This window comes from Pseudonaja textilis, chromosome 4 (genome assembly GCF_049901715.1).
Source record: "Pseudonaja textilis isolate UNSWEBS1 chromosome 4, rPseTex1.2, whole genome shotgun sequence".
NCBI classification, from domain to species: domain Eukaryota; kingdom Metazoa; phylum Chordata; class Lepidosauria; order Squamata; family Elapidae; genus Pseudonaja; species Pseudonaja textilis.
The window spans coordinates 21,080,521-21,099,194 of record NC_141993.1 but is presented as its reverse complement, the minus strand read 5'-3'; positions in this window follow the sequence as shown (position 1 = coordinate 21,099,194).

The following is an 18,674-nucleotide window of genomic DNA, read 5'->3' as shown; positions in this document are numbered from 1 at the left end:
ATTGAAGCAAAAAGACATCTAGCTAGTGATATGCTTAGGGGCAAAAGGAAAACTGAATGCTGTAAAAATATGTAAACTGTTGATGTGCAGGATGTCAGAACAGAAATGCCAAGACCAAACACTGATATTCTGGAAAATAGTAAACTGAAATCAATTAGAAGGGGAAAAAAATCAAATACGTGGAGTAACCATCTCAATTAATGAAAGGGTGATAAAATCAGTGTTCAGGTTCAACTTCCCAAATAAAGAATTATCTCAAGTCAAGTCAAAGATAGGCCAATCAATGTGATCCTCATCTAAGTCTATGCTGCAACCACACATTCAGAGGAAGTATAAATTGATCCATTCCACAGTAACATCTAATTTTATCACTATCACTACCCTAAAATGATGGCATACTACTTAAAAGAAAATGGCATTTGAAATGATAGGAAAACTTGGCCATGCTATATGAAATGAAGCAGAAGATCGAGAAATACAGTTCTGCCTGAAAAATCATGCTGAATTATGTATTCTGCAAAGACAGATGGGGAAATTGTCCTGTCTCATCCAATGCCTGACCTGGTACCGACTTCGGCTTTGATTGTGAACTTCTTGCAAAATGACAGCTTAAATGAAAGAAAACATATAAAACAAAATAATCAGACCAAAAAGATACAAGCTCAGCAATATTTCATAAGATCACGTGGGAACATAAATAGCAAATTTGAAAGATTATATGACAGAATGCCTGAACAACTCTGAAGTTCAGCCAGTGCCGCATTTAAAGATGAGGCAAACAAAACATACTACAAGCTGGAAAAAAATTAAAATAAGATGAAATGGCGTCCTGCTTGAGAAAACTGGGGCACAGCAGAAAGTAAAAGGGAATAAAATCTATTTGGCAATCTAAATGTGGAAGACAAGAAATGAAGTAATATTTAAATATGCTTTGCAAAGGATTGAGGATAACATTCAGTAGAAAAGCTGAGAGAGATCCATTTAAGAAAATTACCGAAACCAAGGAAACCTTTCGTGCAAAAATGAACACGATAAATGACAAAGAAGCCAAAGATCTAAGAAAAATATGAGATGAATATATAGATGAACTGTACAGAAAAGGTGCCAGCATCAATAAAGCATATGAAGATATTCCAAAAGTGAAATTAAGTGAAACCTAGACTATATTACTAACAAGAAAGTTAGAGGGGCAAAACCTTTTAAATCATACAAGATCATACAATGAAATTGCTACTTACAATTTTTAAGCATATATTGAAAAAAATAGCTGTAGCCAAAGGAATAGAAAAGATCAGTATAACTCAATATGAAAATGAGAAGCATTAAAGAAAATTCTTACTGTTAAACAATTTTTAACCTTTAGTTTGTAAAATAATGCTCAAGTTTTTGCAGTCCAGATTTCAATAGTGAGAATTGTACAAATTGGATTCAGAAGGAGCAAAGCCATCAGAAATCATGTTATTCACATCTGATAATTAATGCAAAAGAGAACAGTGTTCCTGAAATATGTTTACTTTTACTTGATTAATTATACAAGTCCTTCTGGTTGTGTAGACCACAATAAACTGGATAGCTCTTAAAAACATGGGTGCACTGAGCCACACCATTTGTCTATTAAATAATTTATATGATATAAATTTATTTATATGAAAGCAAATAGAATATGGAGCATTAAAGGGTTTAAAATTAGGAAAGGAATATGCATATAACTTAAATGAGGAATATGAGTAGTTTTTGCTGAACATCCATTAGTTCATTGACTGTTCAAAGTTATAATAGTGCTAAACAAAGGGACTTACAATTGATTCTCAAAGTCCCAGGTATTGTAACACCTCACAGTCATGTAAACCAAATTCAGGTGTTTGGCAGCCATGTAAGTCTCCCCACCACCCAACTTTCTTCACTTCCACTGCATGTACCATGCTCTTTTGTCCCTCTGCTTCCTGAGAGCACACCACTCCACAGCCCCCTCTCCCCCAACTGAACTGCTGTGTACCTCAGGCTAACTCACTATGACCAACTTGCTGCAGTACATCTCGCCACGGCCATCTTGCCACAGGACAACTTGCTGTGGGAGAAGAGTTACACTAATTTCAAAGAAATGGTGGAAAAGAATCATTAAAGAAAGGATGCCAAGGGAGGTGCAAAAATTAAAATATTTTTTTATTTACTTTAAATAATTAAATAAAATTGTTACATTGTCCTGTAGCAAGTTGGCCCATGGCGAGATGGCCCTGGCAAGTTATCCCGCAATAAGTTGACTGTGATGAGTTGGCCACGGCGAGTTGGCCACAGCAAGTTGGCTGTGACAAGTTGTCCCATTTCCCCCTTCTAGGGCCTCCACCACCTTCTTGGGGCACTGTTGCACTCCTTATCTGGGACTCTTGCTGATTCCCACTTAATGACCTGTGCACCTTGGGGTTACATCAACAACCAGATTGGATTGCCATCATGAAGCAGTCATGTGATGTTGCACTTTATGACTTTATTGCTTAGTGGCTGCAATCTGAGTCCCAATTGCCATTGTTACTTGAGGACTACCTGCAGATCATGAAAAGTGTTGACAAAAAGAAATAGAAATTGGAATTTTAATTGCTGGGTTGTCATCAGCACTACTGATATGCTGATGATGCCATTCTAATAGCTTGAAGCAAGAAATAAATAAGGAATCTCCTTACCTACTAACAACTATGTTAGTAGGCAGGGCCAATCCACTGCAAATAGATAAACACTGAAGCAATAGTTGAAGTTGTCTCCCTAGCTTTAGAAGTTTACATAGATAGTGAGTTGAGACATGCAATAAAGAGATGATGAATCTAAGCAAAATCTTAAAATTGTCAAGGCTGTGGTTTTCCCAGTTGTAACATAAGATTGTGAGAGGCAGAACAAAGAGAAATGGATGCTTTTCTGTAACAGCTGGTTCCCAGACTAATTAACTTTCAGGAAACTATTATGCAAACAGTCAGATGCAAGTTTTTTTCATTATCGTTGAAAAACCACCCCTCCTCATGGGATTGTAGGAAGCTGCTAAAAATAAATTTAGAATGTCTCCAATGTGATGTGTTAGGGAATAAATGTGTTCTAAATGGATACTGAATTTCATTGTAACCCTAACTTTTAAATTTCAGTAGGTCTTGCTTATTGTAACTGGTAGAACTCAGTGAGAGTCCTCCTTGAAAAGAGTCCCTTTGGATCTGAAGTTGTTGCCAAAGATCCCACACTTGAGTTGGCATATAAAGTAAAAGCAGACACTTTCCTGGAAACGCCAATAATAAAGGTAAAGTTTAAACATGTGTAATACATAATGTACAGGCAAGATGAACTAGAGATGATTTTCATCCTTGGAAAAATCAAAATCAATTGAAACAGGCAACTTAATTCAATACCATTCAGCAACCCCACTAGTTAGACCAGATCAGGAAATCAACTTCATAGAAGGCTAAATCTACTTTCATTGAGATAGGCGGTTATAACAGAATCTTGCATGGCTGGTTGGGTTACAACTCTTCTGCCTTCTTTTTTTCTTTTCTTTTTTTAAAATTTTTATTGGTTTTTAAAAACAAACATAAACAAACAAAACATAAAAACATCAAGCTATCTTCCATATGTGTACAACTCTTCTGCCTTCTTATATTACTGCGAATCAGGATGGCCTCTTACTGAGCTGCTTCTGAATGTTACTTTGCATTGTATGTCTCTGGACTTTAAAAAAACATTTCAGTCTCCTTTTATCAAGGTGATGATTCTTAAATAATCCAGCCAAGGCTTTCTTGCTTTCTATACCAACTCTAATGAAACAAGCAAGCAAGGCTTTGAGAGAAGTTATAGTAGCAGACAATCCTGGAGGAATGATGTTTATTGGATCACCAGGAATCTGAATTGGTGGTATAATTCAGCAAGAACATGAGAAAGTTTAAAAAAAAGAGGGTTAAAATGTCATCTTACTCTTATATACAGCATCATCCTGAAAAACCTATCTATTGAATAATCATAGGCTGTCTTAATCATGGAAACATATAAGTAAGAGTAATGCACACATAAGGGGAAAAAAACAATATTACATTAAAACGATAACTGGCAAAAACTTGCTGAAAAGGAATAGTCTTTAGCACCTTTAAAATAAATAAGCGGAGGGACAATGTAATACCATAAACTATCAAGAAGATATCCAGCTTTGTTTCCACAATCTTCCTACAAAGAAAGGATCCTTATTGTCTTTTCAGTACAACATAAAGGGATTTTTAATTTTTTAAAATAATAATAATAAAAGGTTTTCCATTCCTTTAGAAATCCAATTTTTTAAAATTTTCCTCTGCTAATATATATTTTCTGCTGCAATTACTATTATGTGACCCTGTACTATTTTGTACTATAAACTGCCCACTATTACTGAGCAGGATTTATCATGGTGGTAAATTAATTCAACAAATATTTGGCATCTCATGGGCTTCCACAGATCTTTTCCCCTGTCATTTTCAGGTTATAAGAAACATTTTTTTTCACATCCGAAGATTTTCTCTTGTGTTTGCAGTATGGTTTTAAGATGCATTTTAAAATCTATGCATTTGTTTACAACATTTTAGGCCTCTTTCTCAAATGCATTGGTTATGAAAGTGATTCATAGCAATACATTCAGTTGTATAAGTAGATGATATTGATTCTGCATTGATGAATCTCATCAAGTATATCTTGAGACTAGACAACATATCTACTGAATATTGTTAATCTTCTGATTGCATAGAAGTTTTGAAAAAAGGGAGTTTTCTCCTGTCCAGTTACCTCCATTTGTCCATCTCCATTTTTTTAGCCAGCATTGTCTGAAGTCATTTCCATGGTCATGTGGCCAGCATGGTTATACACCAAAGCACACAGAACACTATTACTTTCCCATTGAAATTGTACCTATTTATCTACTTGCATGCTTTTGAATTGAAGGGCAGGAGGTGGGGGAAGGACAAAATTTCATCCAATTGGGCAGCACTCGAGGCTCAAACTCAGGCTGTCAGTTTTCTGACAATCTCAGCATCTTTAACCACTGAGCCATTGCATCCCTCCAACAAACGACTACCAGAATATAAACTGCCTTCATATTACTACAAAATCAACAGGACTGTGGCCCAGCTGTCATGGTCCTTTGTCCTCTCTTTCATTTCTTCATAACTGGGGCAATGAAGGAAATCCTGGTCAAGCAGATGTCCTTTCAGTGTTCTCTGACCAGTTCACAATATGGTGTGGTATACTTGAGTATAAACACTTCAGAATGCCTTACTGATTCCAGCAGTGCCAAGCTGATAATAGAAAAACTTGGCTTCTGTGCTTTGATGTGAAGCCAAGAGAAGCTAAAGCAATTTTCTAATCCAAACAGGGAGATGAGTCATATAGATGGACTCATTGTGGTTATAAACATGCTATTGTATTTATTATAAATATATAAAATAAATATATGTATAAAAATACTGTATATAAAATATGTAATGTATGTCACCATCATTTTAGCCATTATTTATCCACTGCAGGATGAAGGCCTCTTCTGCATGTTTCCAACCAATACGGTCCTGAGCTTTCTTTTGCCAATTGGGCCCGCAATGACATGCTGATGTCATAGATCCATCTTGTTTTAGATCTCTTTTGTGGGCACTTTTTATCAGGTGGAATCCATTTTATGACTACTTTGATCCATCTGCTGTCAGTTCTTTGCAGTTCTATGTGACCAGTCCATTTCCATTTCAATTCTTTTACTCTCTTGATGATATCATATACTTTTGTTTGTTCTATAATCAATGTGCAGATATCATCTATCTATCATCTGTCTATCTATCTATCTATCTATCTATCTATCTATCTATCTATCTATCTATCTATCTATCTATCTATCTATCTATGGAATGGAATGGAAGAGAAGAGAAGAGAAGAGAAGAGAAGAGAAGAGAAGAGAAGAGAAGAGAAGAGAAGAGTTGGAAGGGACCTTGGAGGTCTTCTAGTCCAGCCCACTGCCTAGGCAGGAAATCCTACACCACTTCAGACAAATGGTTATCCAACATCTTTTTAAAAACTTCCAGTGTTGGAGCATTTACAACTTCTGGAGGCAAGTTGTTCCACTGATTAATTGTTCTAACTCTCAGGAAATTTCTCCATAGTTCTAAGCTGCTTCTCTCCTTGATTAGTTTCCACCCATTGCTTCTTGTCCTGCCCTCAGGTGCTTTGGAGAACAGCTTGACTGTATATATGTGTGTATTGAAATCTTGATGGAGGATTTCTGAGATGTGGGAAGGAAGAACTGTAATAAATATTAAATTAAATTATTATTTCACTTGATGAGCTATGGTATACTTTAATTATTACAATATTTGGCATCACTGGGAACCCTGCAGTAAAAAAAGACAAGATGGCAGTTGCAACATGATTGAAACCCCACCCATTTCCTTGTGTGTTATATCTATGCACTATAATTTAAAAAATGGGGTGCGGGCTTCAATCCCATCTTTTTTTCAACCTCTCATCCACCCACCTCACCATTGCCAGTGTTCTGAATATACCTTGAATAAAGATCCAGAACAGTGTAAATCCAGCAAAGATTTGAGTAGACAATTTGGGGCACTATAAAATATTATGCTCTCAACACAAAATCCCAGTTTTATTCAACCATGTAGCTGTATAAGTTGATTTTAAGCAGATTTTGATGCTCACTTTTCTTCTAGTGTAATGATTGTCCAAATAATTTATATTTTATTTTTCTAGTTTCTGCTTAATTCAGATGGTAACTCACCTTGATTTTTAATGCAAATCCTTATTTGTGTTACCTGGTGAAGTCAATTTTATTCGAGATATTGCTCTAGCAGAATTGATTATATTCTGATCTTTGCTAGTGATCTTACTCCTTTCCAGATTTTCTGTCAACTTCTTCATTAAACTTGACTGTTTTACTCTCATATCAACTTGTCCATTCCTTCTGATCTTTGCTAATTTCCAAATCTTCAGTATTCCTCTCTTCTACTAGCTTGAAAATATGTACCCCAAACTTGCTACACTTACTCTTTCTCCTTTAATTCTAGTTCTTAAAGGAGCAGAGATGGTTATACCTATTTTACGTACTTTTGTAGGTGATGTTTGACTTCTGAATAGAAAATCTTTTCTACCTTGCCTTGATCAACAATGTTGGAAGGAAAAACATCAGTTAATTTATAATCAGTATAGATACAATAATTGTTCCGTTTCACCAAGTTAGATTTATGATGCCAGATGTGATATCATCCCCAAGATGATATAATAATAATAATAATAATAATAATAATAATAATAATAATAATAATAATAATAATAATAATAATAATAATAAATGGCCAGGAGATATAGAAACATAGCCAGCTGAACAAATAGGCTGAAAAATAGCTTTTATCTATGGGCTGTCAGACTTCTGAACACAACATAACACCAGTTAGATTTCATATGATAGACTTGCGGGACCAGTGTAATGTGCAACATGTTCATACCAGTGTATTATAATATAATGTTACATACATATAGGTACATGGAAATGTGTATTAGTTATTACTTATTTGGGTTTAGGGATTCTATTTCTTTCATGTATTGTTATTGAGATGTATTTTATGTTTGCATCAAGGGAGGCTCATTTCAATTTCATTGTCTACATGTTGTGCATTGATAATAAAGGTTTGATTTTATTTGATTTGAATAATAAAAAATAAGAAAAGGGAATTGTTCTTCTCTTTGATTCCTCCACTTTGACCTGGAACGTTGCATTGTTCTGAGGCATAGTCAAAGGATCCTCGAGTAATCTATTGGGATCAATGAATTGTTCCAAGTTCTGTAATTCTAGAGCTCTTATGAGAGAGGGGAGCATGTGGCGGGGAGATTATCTAGAGGATCTATATCAGTGGTGGGATTCTTTTTTTTTTTTACTACTGGTTCTATGGGCATGGCTTGGTGGCATGGCTTGGCTTGGTGGGCATGGCAGGGGAAGGTTACCACAAAATCCCATTCCCTCCCCATCTCACTAACCTGCTTTCCAGCTTCATTCTCCTGTGTAGGGCAACAAAAAAAGACCCGGCCAATTAGCTGGGACTCAGGAGGCAAAGAATAGATGGGGGCGGGCCAGTGGTGGGATTCAGCTAGTTCGCACCAGTTCAGGAGAACTGGTTGTTAAATTGTTTGAATCCCACCACTGGGTGGGGCCAGTCAGAGGTGGCATTTGCCAGTTCTCTGAACTACTCAAAATTTCTTTTATTGGTTCTCTAGAACTAGTCAGAACCTGCTAAATACCACCTCTGATCTATATCTGCCTGCCTGCCTGCCTATTTACCTACCATCTCTGTGTGTCCAAAACCTTCCTCTAGAGATAGCTCCTAAGCCCAATTATATAACAGAGAGATCTGTGTGCTTTTTGTGTGTTATTCTTCACCACTCTCACTACGTCTTCCTCTGTGTGCTCATTCTCCTAATGGGGAATTACCTTAACAGTATCCATCATTTTCTCATTTTTTTTTCCCCCTCACACTGCCATCTGAGGATGCTTCCCCTGTTCTGTCCTCACTACACGTTAGTCTGTGTGCAGCTCGACATGCAGCTAAACCCACCTATCCTCCAATAAAACAGACTGTGTGTGTAGATCTGAATGTTTTATTGAAAGAACAGGATACGGTGAAACTGGGGAAAATAGGAATACATGCAATGAGAACCACATACAAGATAGGCAGTATTGAATTACTGCTGAACATAACAATTAATAAATACAAGTAACTTAAATCTCACCAAATGCTTTGTGTGTGGCATATGGGTATGTCCTTGGATGACCATGTGCCATGTGGATTCTTCTTTGTGCTTCTGCCTTCTCTAAATGTTAAAGAAAATGGACTCTTGCTTCCCAGCGTGCACGTGTTTGAGAGTGGGTAAAATGGGTTGGGTCAGCTTCAAATAATATACTTGGTATTTGTCTCTGCAGCCACTAGATGGGGCTAGAGAGCAACAACATTATATAAGAATTATATGCTGGGGCATGACACCCCCACTCTGCCTAATGGTAGGGATGGCTCTGATCTGGTGATAGAATTGATTCTTATTCATATTCATGTACCTAAAGAAGTAGGAATCACACTATTGCCAATTCATCTAACCAGGTCAACTTAACCTTAAGTTAACTATATGTGAGTTGCTTCCTAATAAGGAGAGACATTGCAAATGTTATTAAAGCTAATATAAACTGCAGTCAATGGTAACACAAGAAAAACATTTCCTAACAGTATAGGCAGTTGAAGATAAATCCTCTTCTTGTGGTTGTTCCTTCCTCAGTTGGTCCCTATCCAGTCATCTTCTTGCTTCTTCTAACAACCTTCCAGTTATGTCAGTTAATGTCAGTTCATCTTTGGTCGGGACTTCCAGTGAAGATACATAATCATCATAATTTTCATCCAATGAGGAAAGAATGATGTAAACTTGATGCAGCTCTGAAAATATCAGTTCCTTTTCATGTAGCTCTTGAAAAGTTCTTTTCATGAAGTTCAAATGAGCTAACATATCTCCACCTTTCAGAAGACGTGCTCTAAACAGTTTACGTGAAAGATGTATGTGTGCACCTACACTGTCACAAACATAAATCCTCTTCAAATTCTCCCAACACTTAGCAGCAGACTCTTCTCCACGAATATGGACTAGCTGCTGGTCACTCAGTATTAGTCCAATTATACAAAGAGCTCATTCATTGTTCTGTTTAAAGTCAGCAAGCTTCTTGGCATTGTCCTCATTTTCTGGATCCCAAGCATTTACATCCAGTGGATCTTGAACTACATTCCATAACCCTTCTCTACACAGAAGTAGACTGCACTTCATATACCAGGAAACATAGTTTGTTCCATCCAACCGGGTTGTTGAAGGGTCTTGTGCCATCTTTACCGGGATAGTAAACCCACAGTTAAACAGTAAACAGCTGTCTGTATACAGTACTGTGCATTCACACCAACTCTCAGTTATCTGAGCCTGGTATGATCTGGGCCCATAACCAGTGTTGAGGTAATTCCCCGTTAGGAGAATGAGCGCACACAGGGAGACATAGTGAGAGTGGTGAAGAATAACATACAAACAGCACACAGGTACACTGTATAGTAAAATGTAGGTTTTTACTTGCAGTAAATGTTTAAGCAAAGTCCAAACAAGCAGTCCAAGTCATTCACAGTTAAAGCAGTCAGTTTTCAGTCGAGGGATAATCCAAATAACAAAGTTCAGTACCAAAAACAGTTCAGTAACAGACTTACATCAAATCCACGAATAACGATGATCAATAACAGTCAATACAGGAATGGCAACACTCTCCAGAAAACACCAGAACAGGACCAAATAACTCAGGTTTTTGGCTCCATCTTATGGCCTTTTGAGGAACCATACCCAATTACAGTTTTAGCATTTTCTTAAAGAGAAGTATTAAAATGTCTACCCTAGTTTATATATTTTCCAACCCAACTAACTGTTAGGTGACTAACATTCCTTACAGATACTGTATGTATTGTCATACTGTATGTATTGTCAATTTGGCCTGCCCTACCTGAGATAGCTTGGTACCTTCAAATGTGTTGGAAACCGTTGCCCTATTTCCATTACTGAAATAGAAGATTAAACTTCCAGTCTATTCTTGCTATAGGAAGTAAAGTAACTTGGATATAGATATAACAGATTCTCCAAAGCTGAGTGGCAAGTTTCAGAAATCACATGTGACCTTAGAATAAATATCAATATTCCTTCCTTACCATGATTATTTGTTCCAAACAATATTAAAAAAAAAACCAAAACCATTGTGTGACAATTTCCATTCAAAGTTTAATATAACTCATCCTCATTTCTTCTCTTCTATGGAGCTTTTTCAAATTTTCATTATCATTCTAAAGCAACCCCCCACTCCCTTCTGTTCATTCAGTCATATTTTTAAAAGAGCTAGAAATATTAGGAGAAAGATCACAATTGTGATCATTTAGAATTTGAATCTACTTTTCTCAGGATCAACAATCAAGATCAAGGGAAGTAATAATGCCACTCTATAAAGCCTTAGTAAGACCACACCTAGAGTACTGCATCCAGTTTTGTTCACCACATGAAAAAAAAAGATGTTGAGACTCTAGAAAAAGTGCAGAGAAGAGCAACCAGGATGATTAGGGGACTGGAGGCTAAAACATACAACAAATAGTTGCAGGAACTGGGCTTGGCTAGTGTTAAGTTTGAGCAATGAGAGGCTGAACCAGAGCATGAGTGCAACAGTACTTTATTTTACAAATAAAGGGCTGACCGTGCTTGCCAAGCCTGGAACTGGCTCGCAGCAATCAGCAGCCAGTTGGACCCCGCAGCCTGCTTTTATAGCTGGCTGCTGGGGAGAACCGACCAATGGGAATGGGGGAATAACGCCCACACAAAGTGAGTGGACCTGAGTGAGAACTCCTTGAGTCCTCAGGACATAACACCCCTTCCCCCAGATGCGAACACGCATAGTCCTTGAGGTAGATGGGGGTTTGTGTTGGCGCCGGAGCGGCGCAACTCGGGAACATTGTCTGACTGTTCGGTATCAGTCTGTGACGGTTGAGCTGGCATAGTGTCGCCAACACTCTCTCTGGACTGGGCATCCTCGGAAACCACCGGGTTGGTTTCTGGAGTCAAACTCTCGTGGGTTGGATCAGGTTGGTCAACTCTCTGGGCGCTGTTGTCCGAGTTTGGGCTGACCGGAACGACCGCTGGCGCAGACTGGTCACTGGGTGCGGTGTGGCTGGGTGGCGGATGGGACGGTTCCCCTTTGACTGGAGACTCTGGATTCTTGTTTGCGAGGTTGCTGAGGCGCCTTCTGAGTTGGTCTATGTGTCTCCTCCAGACGCGACCATCCTCCAGCCTGACTCTATACGATCTCGGCCCGGTGACGGCGATGACCTCGCCCGGAATCCAAAGTGGGTCCCCAGTGAAATTCCTTGCGAATATCGGCTCCTGTAACATAAAATGTCTAACCCCGAAGTGGAAGCGAGGGGAGAGTCAGGGCAGTATTGTGGGTGCAGTCTATCTAATACAGTCCTCAGGCGCCGGCCCATCAGAAGTTCCGCTGGGGACTTATTGGTGACTGCACAGGGGTTGAGTGCTGGCTCATCAGGAACCGTGAGAGTTTGTGGTGCCAGTCATCTCTGCCAAACCTAGCGAGGGCCTCTTTGGTGGTCCTGACGGCCCTTTCAGCCAACCCATTACTCGCAGGGTGAAATGGGGCTGTGAAAATGTGGCGAATGCCTAGGTTGGCTGCAAAACGGCTGAATTCTACTGGTGCGAACTGTGGGCCATTATCGGAGACCAAGGAGTCGGGTAGTCCATGTGTAACGAACAGGCGCGTTAACACGTTGGTGATTGCTAGTGTGGTGGTCGTGGATAGCTGCGCCACGTCTATCCACTTGCAATAAGCGCCCACGACCACTAGGAACATCTTTCCATGCACGGGGCCGGCCAGATCGATATGGATTCTAGACCAAGGGGCGCTGGCGCTCTCCCATCTGGTAGGGGTGGCGATGGGGGGAGCAGGACAGGATTCCTGGCAAATGCTGCAGGAACTTACCCAATTGACAATGTCCTCGTCTAGACCCGGCAACCACACGTAGCTGCGTGCCAACGCCTTCATTCTCACAATGCCGGGTGTCCCTCGTGCAACGCTTCCAGGACTCGGGCACGCAGCGAGGTCGGGATGACCACCGAGTGCCCCACAGTAGACAACCCTGCAAACTGGACAGCTCCTGCATGCGAGTCTTAAAGGGTGCGAATTTGTTATCAACATTGCCTCCCGGCCACCCCTCCTCACCCAGTCGAGCACCTGGGCGAGCGTTTGGTCTGCCTTGGTTTTGGCGGCGATGTCAAGGGCGGTGATGGGCAGGTCCAACTGGGTGATTTCAAAAATGGCATTGACAGGAGCTGGGTCTTCAGCCGGAGCGGGTAAGGGGCAGCGACTGAGCGGGTCAGCGTGGGATAGAGTTTTGCCCGGCGGTGGATAAGTTTGTATGAGTAGGCCGCTAGGAAAAGTGTCCACCTTGTCATCCGAGGGGAGAGGACTTGAGGTGTCTGTTTGTCGCCGGCCAGTAGGCCCAGGAGGGGCTTATGGTCGGTGACCAGTTCAAGAAGTGGCCAAAAGGAATTCGTGAAACTTTTTCACGGCTGCAACAGCTGCTAGGGCTTCCTTGTCTATTTGGCTGTAATTTCGCTCCGTGGCCGAGAGCGTCCTGGAGAAAAGGCGATGGGGGCCTCGGCGCCATTGGCGAGTCGGTGACTAAGGACCGCCCCAATTCCAAAAGGGGATGCGTCTGCTGCCAGTACTAAAGGAAGGTTGGGGTCGAATTGGATGAGCACTGCCTCTGACGTAAGTAGTGATTTGACGGCGTTAAACGCCTGGTCTTCTTTGTGCCCCCAGTGCCACGGTGACTTTTTGTCTAGTAATCTGTGTAGGGTTCGGCTACTGAGGCTTTATGGGGCAAAAAGGATGCATAAAAGTTTAGGAGTCCCAAGAAAGCTTGTAGCTCTGTTTTGGAGGTCGGTGTGGGAGCTTCAGTGGATCGCCCTGACCTTGGACTCCAGGGGTGAATGCCAGAGGCGTCAATTTTATAACCCAGAAAGTCCACCTGTCTAGTGGCAAAGGCGCATTTTCTTTTTTAACTTGAGGCCATGCTGTCTGAACCTCTCTAACACTGCTCGCACTCTCTGGAAGAGTTGGGGTCTGTCCCTGGCCGAGACCAAGATGTCATCGAAGTAGGGTACTACACCAGGAGGCCCTGTAAAATCCGCTCCATGAGGGATTGAAAAATACCCGGGCAACACTTATGCCAAATTGGAGACGCTTGCATCGGAAGGCACCCCTGTGAGTGACGATGGTCTGAAGTTCCGCTGTTTGGTTATCAACAGGGAACTGTTGATATGCTTGAGACATGTCCAATTTAGCAAAAATACTGCCCGGTTCGAATGTGTGCAATAAGTGCTGAATGACGGGCACGGGTAGGCGCTAACTTGTAAATATTTATTGATTGTTGTCTTGTAGTCCGAGCAAATTCTCAGGCTACCATCTTTTTGAGGGTGTGACAATTGGCGTCTCCCACTTGGCGAAATCTGTTGGCTCAATGACCCCTTGTTTTAGTAGTTTATCCAATTCAGCGTCTAGTTTTGGTCGAATAGCAAATGGAACTCTACGTGGTTTTAATCTGATTGGGACTGCCTGGGGGTCAACGGTGAACGAGATGGGGGTCCATTATAACACCCCAGCTCCTCGCTGAACACATCTGCGTAGTCAGCGAATAAGGAGTCAGTGTCTGAGGTTGAGACAGCATGGACTCCTGTTAACCCTAGGCCGAGGTGGGGAAACCAATCGAGCCCCAATAAGGTGGGTAGATTGCCGTTAACTACCACTAGAGGTAGGTGGCCTTTAAAAGCTCTAAAACTGACAAAGAACTTGCCTCTGCCGATCACGGGAATGGCCTTCCCCTGGTAGTCCTTCAGACCGAACTGGCATCTCTGAAGCCGGGTAGTAGATAGGCTGGGGTGGAGTCTCTTGAGGGTGTTCCACGAGATTATTGAGAGCGCTGACCCTGTGTCAACCTCCATGTGGCACGGTTTACCTTCTAGGGAAACGGAGAGAGAAATTTTACTAACAGAGTGGCAAGTACGCCTGGCAAGGCGGTACGTGCGACAGTTTAATACTTGCCTCTGTGGTCCCGAGTGCGAGGACGGGGGTCTTTGTGCAGCGCTTTGGGGGCTTGGCAGACTCTCGCAATGTGCCCCTCTTATGGCAGTTGTTGCAAACGGCTCTTTTAAACTTGCAGGTGGCCCTTTGATGTGATTCCCCACAGGCTAGGCACAGGGTGATGTGCTTGGGTGGACCGGTGTATTCTTGTTTGGCCCCTACCTGCGACCGTCTGTCATTGGTGAGGCGATGGACATCGTTCTCATCGTTGTGGCCTTCCTCCGCTTCCACCTCTTCGGAATGGACTGGGAACGCTGCTAGCTTGGCGCTTGGGCCCTGAATTTCGGTGGCTGAGTTCGTTGCTAGCTCGGCTGCTAGGGCCTCCACTACCGCTTGCGCGAGGTTGAGGTCTTTTTAGCTAGCAGTCGCCTCTGTAGGTTGAGATCCTTGACCCCACAAACCAATTGATCGAGGAGCATGTCCTCCAGGTATGTTCCAAACCCGCAGTGCAGGGCTGCTGTTCTGAGGGCGGCCATATATTGGTTGATGGTCTCCTTACTTGATTGCTTCCTCATTCGGAACGTGAACCTCCTGGTGATTTGTGAAGGCCTGGGAGCGTAGTGGTTTGTGAGGATCTCAAGCAACTCGGACCACGGAACGTTTTTAATTCTCTCGGCGCCACGAGTGCTGCAGCGGTATCGTAAACGGTGGCTCCGCAGTAGATTAGGAAATAGGATTTTTTCCGATGCTCTCCCGCATCCGACAGGCCGACCGCATCGATGTAATGATTGAAACGGTTCTTATACGATTCCCACTTCTCTTCGTCTGGTTTAAACGCCGGGAATACTGGATTGGAACTCATGGTGCTGGAACGGCTGGGCTACCTGCGGAAAAATCTCTCTGGGACTACGAACGCTCGTGAGTTACTAGTGATATCAGCTCTGGAGAGGTTTTTGCTACCCTCTCTTCTCTCTCTCTGGGTTACCACGTTGGCTGCTAGCCGTTGGAGGTGTCTTGATTCGCGCCAACAAAGTGGGCGTTAGTGACTCTCTACAGCGCTGTGCTGTGATTCCTACTGGCTCGAAATTCAAATGACACCCGTTTGAATTTCGCGCCAAATGCAGAGCGGCTGCGGCTCGCAGCGCTTCACTTTCCCCGTAGCGAGGCTAACAAGCGGCTACAGACGCTTCTAACTATTTGACTCAGACCGCTTTCTCTGGCTGCGGATCTGCATTTGCTCTTTTTGATCGCTCGTTTCGCTAGCTGACCGCTCTCTCTGGCTGCGGATCAGCGTTTCTTTGTCGCCAGCCGATCGCTCTCTGGGCTGTAGATCGGTGGCTAGTGACTCAGCGGTTGCAAGGTGCTTCTGGTAGCCATCCCATCCTCGTCGCCAGTGTTAAGTTTGAGCAATGAGAGGCTGAACCAGAGCATGAGTGCAACAGTACTTTATTTTACAAATAAAGGGCTGACCGTGCTTGCCAAGCCTGGAACTGGCTCGCAGCAATCAGCAGCCAGTTGGACCCCGCAGCCTGCTTTTATAGCTGGCTGCTGGGGAGAACCGACCAATGGGAATGGGGGAATAACGCCCACACAAAGTGAGTGGACCTGAGTGAGAACTCCTTGAGTCCTCAGGACATAACAGCTAGTCTAGTTAAGAAAAGGACCAGGGGAGACATGATAGAGGTCTTCCAATATTTGAGGGGCTGTCACAGAGATGAAGGGGTCAAGCTATTTTCCAAAGCACCCTAAGACCAGACAAGGAATAATGAATGGAAACTGATCAAGGAGAGATTCAATCTAGAAATAAGGACAAATTTTCTGACAGCGAGAACAATCAAACAATGGAACAGCTTGCCTTCAGAAGTTGTGGGAGCTTCATTACTTGAGGCTTTCAAGAAGAGATTGGACTGCCATTTGTCAGAAATGGTGTAGGGTCTCCCGCTTGGGCAGGGGGGTGGACTAGATGACCTACAAGGTCCCTTCCAACTCTGATTATCTGTTAAATCTGTTAAATCAGGGTTTACTTTACAATTAGAATTGAATTGTAAGTAAACCCTGAGGGGAAAAAAGAGGCCACTTCTCCTTCAACAGATTTCATGGCTATTGACAAAATTAAAACAAATACTGTAAATAGTGAAGGCAGTTCTGTAATTTACATAATGACACTTTGGCAGAAATCATAACTCAACCGATTGTTGAACCAGAAAATGTGTTTGCTTATTCATGAAACGCTAGGATTCCTGCAAACAGAACACCACTCTGGTATGTACATTTTTTTCAGCTGTATAGATGCACGTAAATCACAGAGGATGATTGCATTGTAGCATTCTCCACCCAACCCTGACTCAACAGAAAACTACACTAGCCTGAAATTTGCTCTCTCATTGCCAATTGCTACCCATCTCAGTGCTTCTATTCCTAACCATTGGAGTCCTCTGACTTCTTTCCAAAAGAGTGATTGTCAAAGCCTAACAGATTTGATGTGCCATGATAGTACTTGAACAGTGTGTAGGAAAAATCAGGAAACAAAATGTAATATGTTATTGCTGAGGATGACTTAACCCTGTCTCACTCATGAGCCGGAGATGAGATGAAGGCTCATGACAGATATGACAGATGTGAGGATATGACAGAAAAAGATGTTTTCAGGGCGTCTTCATGCTATGCCTAGACACTCTTGGGGAAAGTCCAGACTCATTACACTCTATGCTGATTAGTTTATTAGATTACTTAGCTACCACTTGTTGTGGCCAAAGCCTGTTGTTAATTACAGCATAACATTGGAATGTTTTTGATATACCCATCTGGCTCACATTATTATTTGCCCCTTTCTACCAGGTTCGCACGACAGCTGTACCGCCTTTGAGATATGATCAGTGAATAGAAACAATTTGATTTGCTGGGCAACAGGTTCCTGACTGGTTCTTCAGATTGATGTTTTCTTATGAGGTCACTTTAAGCAGTTCTGCATGTGTGGGTGTGATGGTGGGGCCATCTCATAGGTTTAGTAGCAAATGTAGCTCACATGTGTCGCAGAGGTGAAATAACTTTTCCCATGATAGAACACATTGCATGGCTGGTTAATATTAATGCATAGAATTGTTCCAGGCAACCAGAATATTTCTCTCCATCTCCATCTTAAAATGAATACATCTGAAAATACACCCTGTGAGATAATGGTGGATTGTTATTTTGTCTGATGTATCCTCTCTCCAAATTATGCTGGCCTAAAAGATGTCCTTTAGACAAAGTTCCTCACTGTATATTTTTTTTAGTTATTGGCAAATATCTTCTCAAAATCCATTATCTTAATTATGGGTGGACAATTTTTCTATAGGGAATATTTTCAGGGCTCATTGAAGAACTCTCTTTGTTGGTCCTTTTTCATACAACATTGTTTTGTGCTACTTTATATGCGTGTTTGTGATATACTATCATGTAACTCTCTCTTTCTCTCTCTCTCTCTCTCTCTCTCTCCACACACACACATACACACACACACTTGGGGGGGGGGAGAGAGATTCCTTTGCTTAATGATGGTTTATTTAAAAAACAGAACATGAACCTTACGATCCTCAGTATTATAGTAAATCAAAATAGTAGAGACTATGGCTATTATAATGCAAATACACATTTCTTTCTAAGGAAAGGGACACTATGAGTGGCATAGATACTTCCCTGCTTAAGTTTATTGTTATTTTTATGTTGACTTACCATTGCAAATTACAGCATCTGCAACAACCTAGCTACCTCTTTACATTTTAATATCCTCTTTTGAGGTCTTTGGGAGAAATAATAACATCGACAGAAGATAATTCTGGAAAAATTCTGTAAAATAGCCCTGCTTATCTTAAGAAAAAAAAAAACTCTGATAGTGAAAGTATTCTAGGAAAAATCTGACCTAGCTTCTGCATTATATAAAATATGTTTCACACATGTGCACTAGATGATATTAACATATGTCCATTCACTGGATGGATTGTATGTCTAC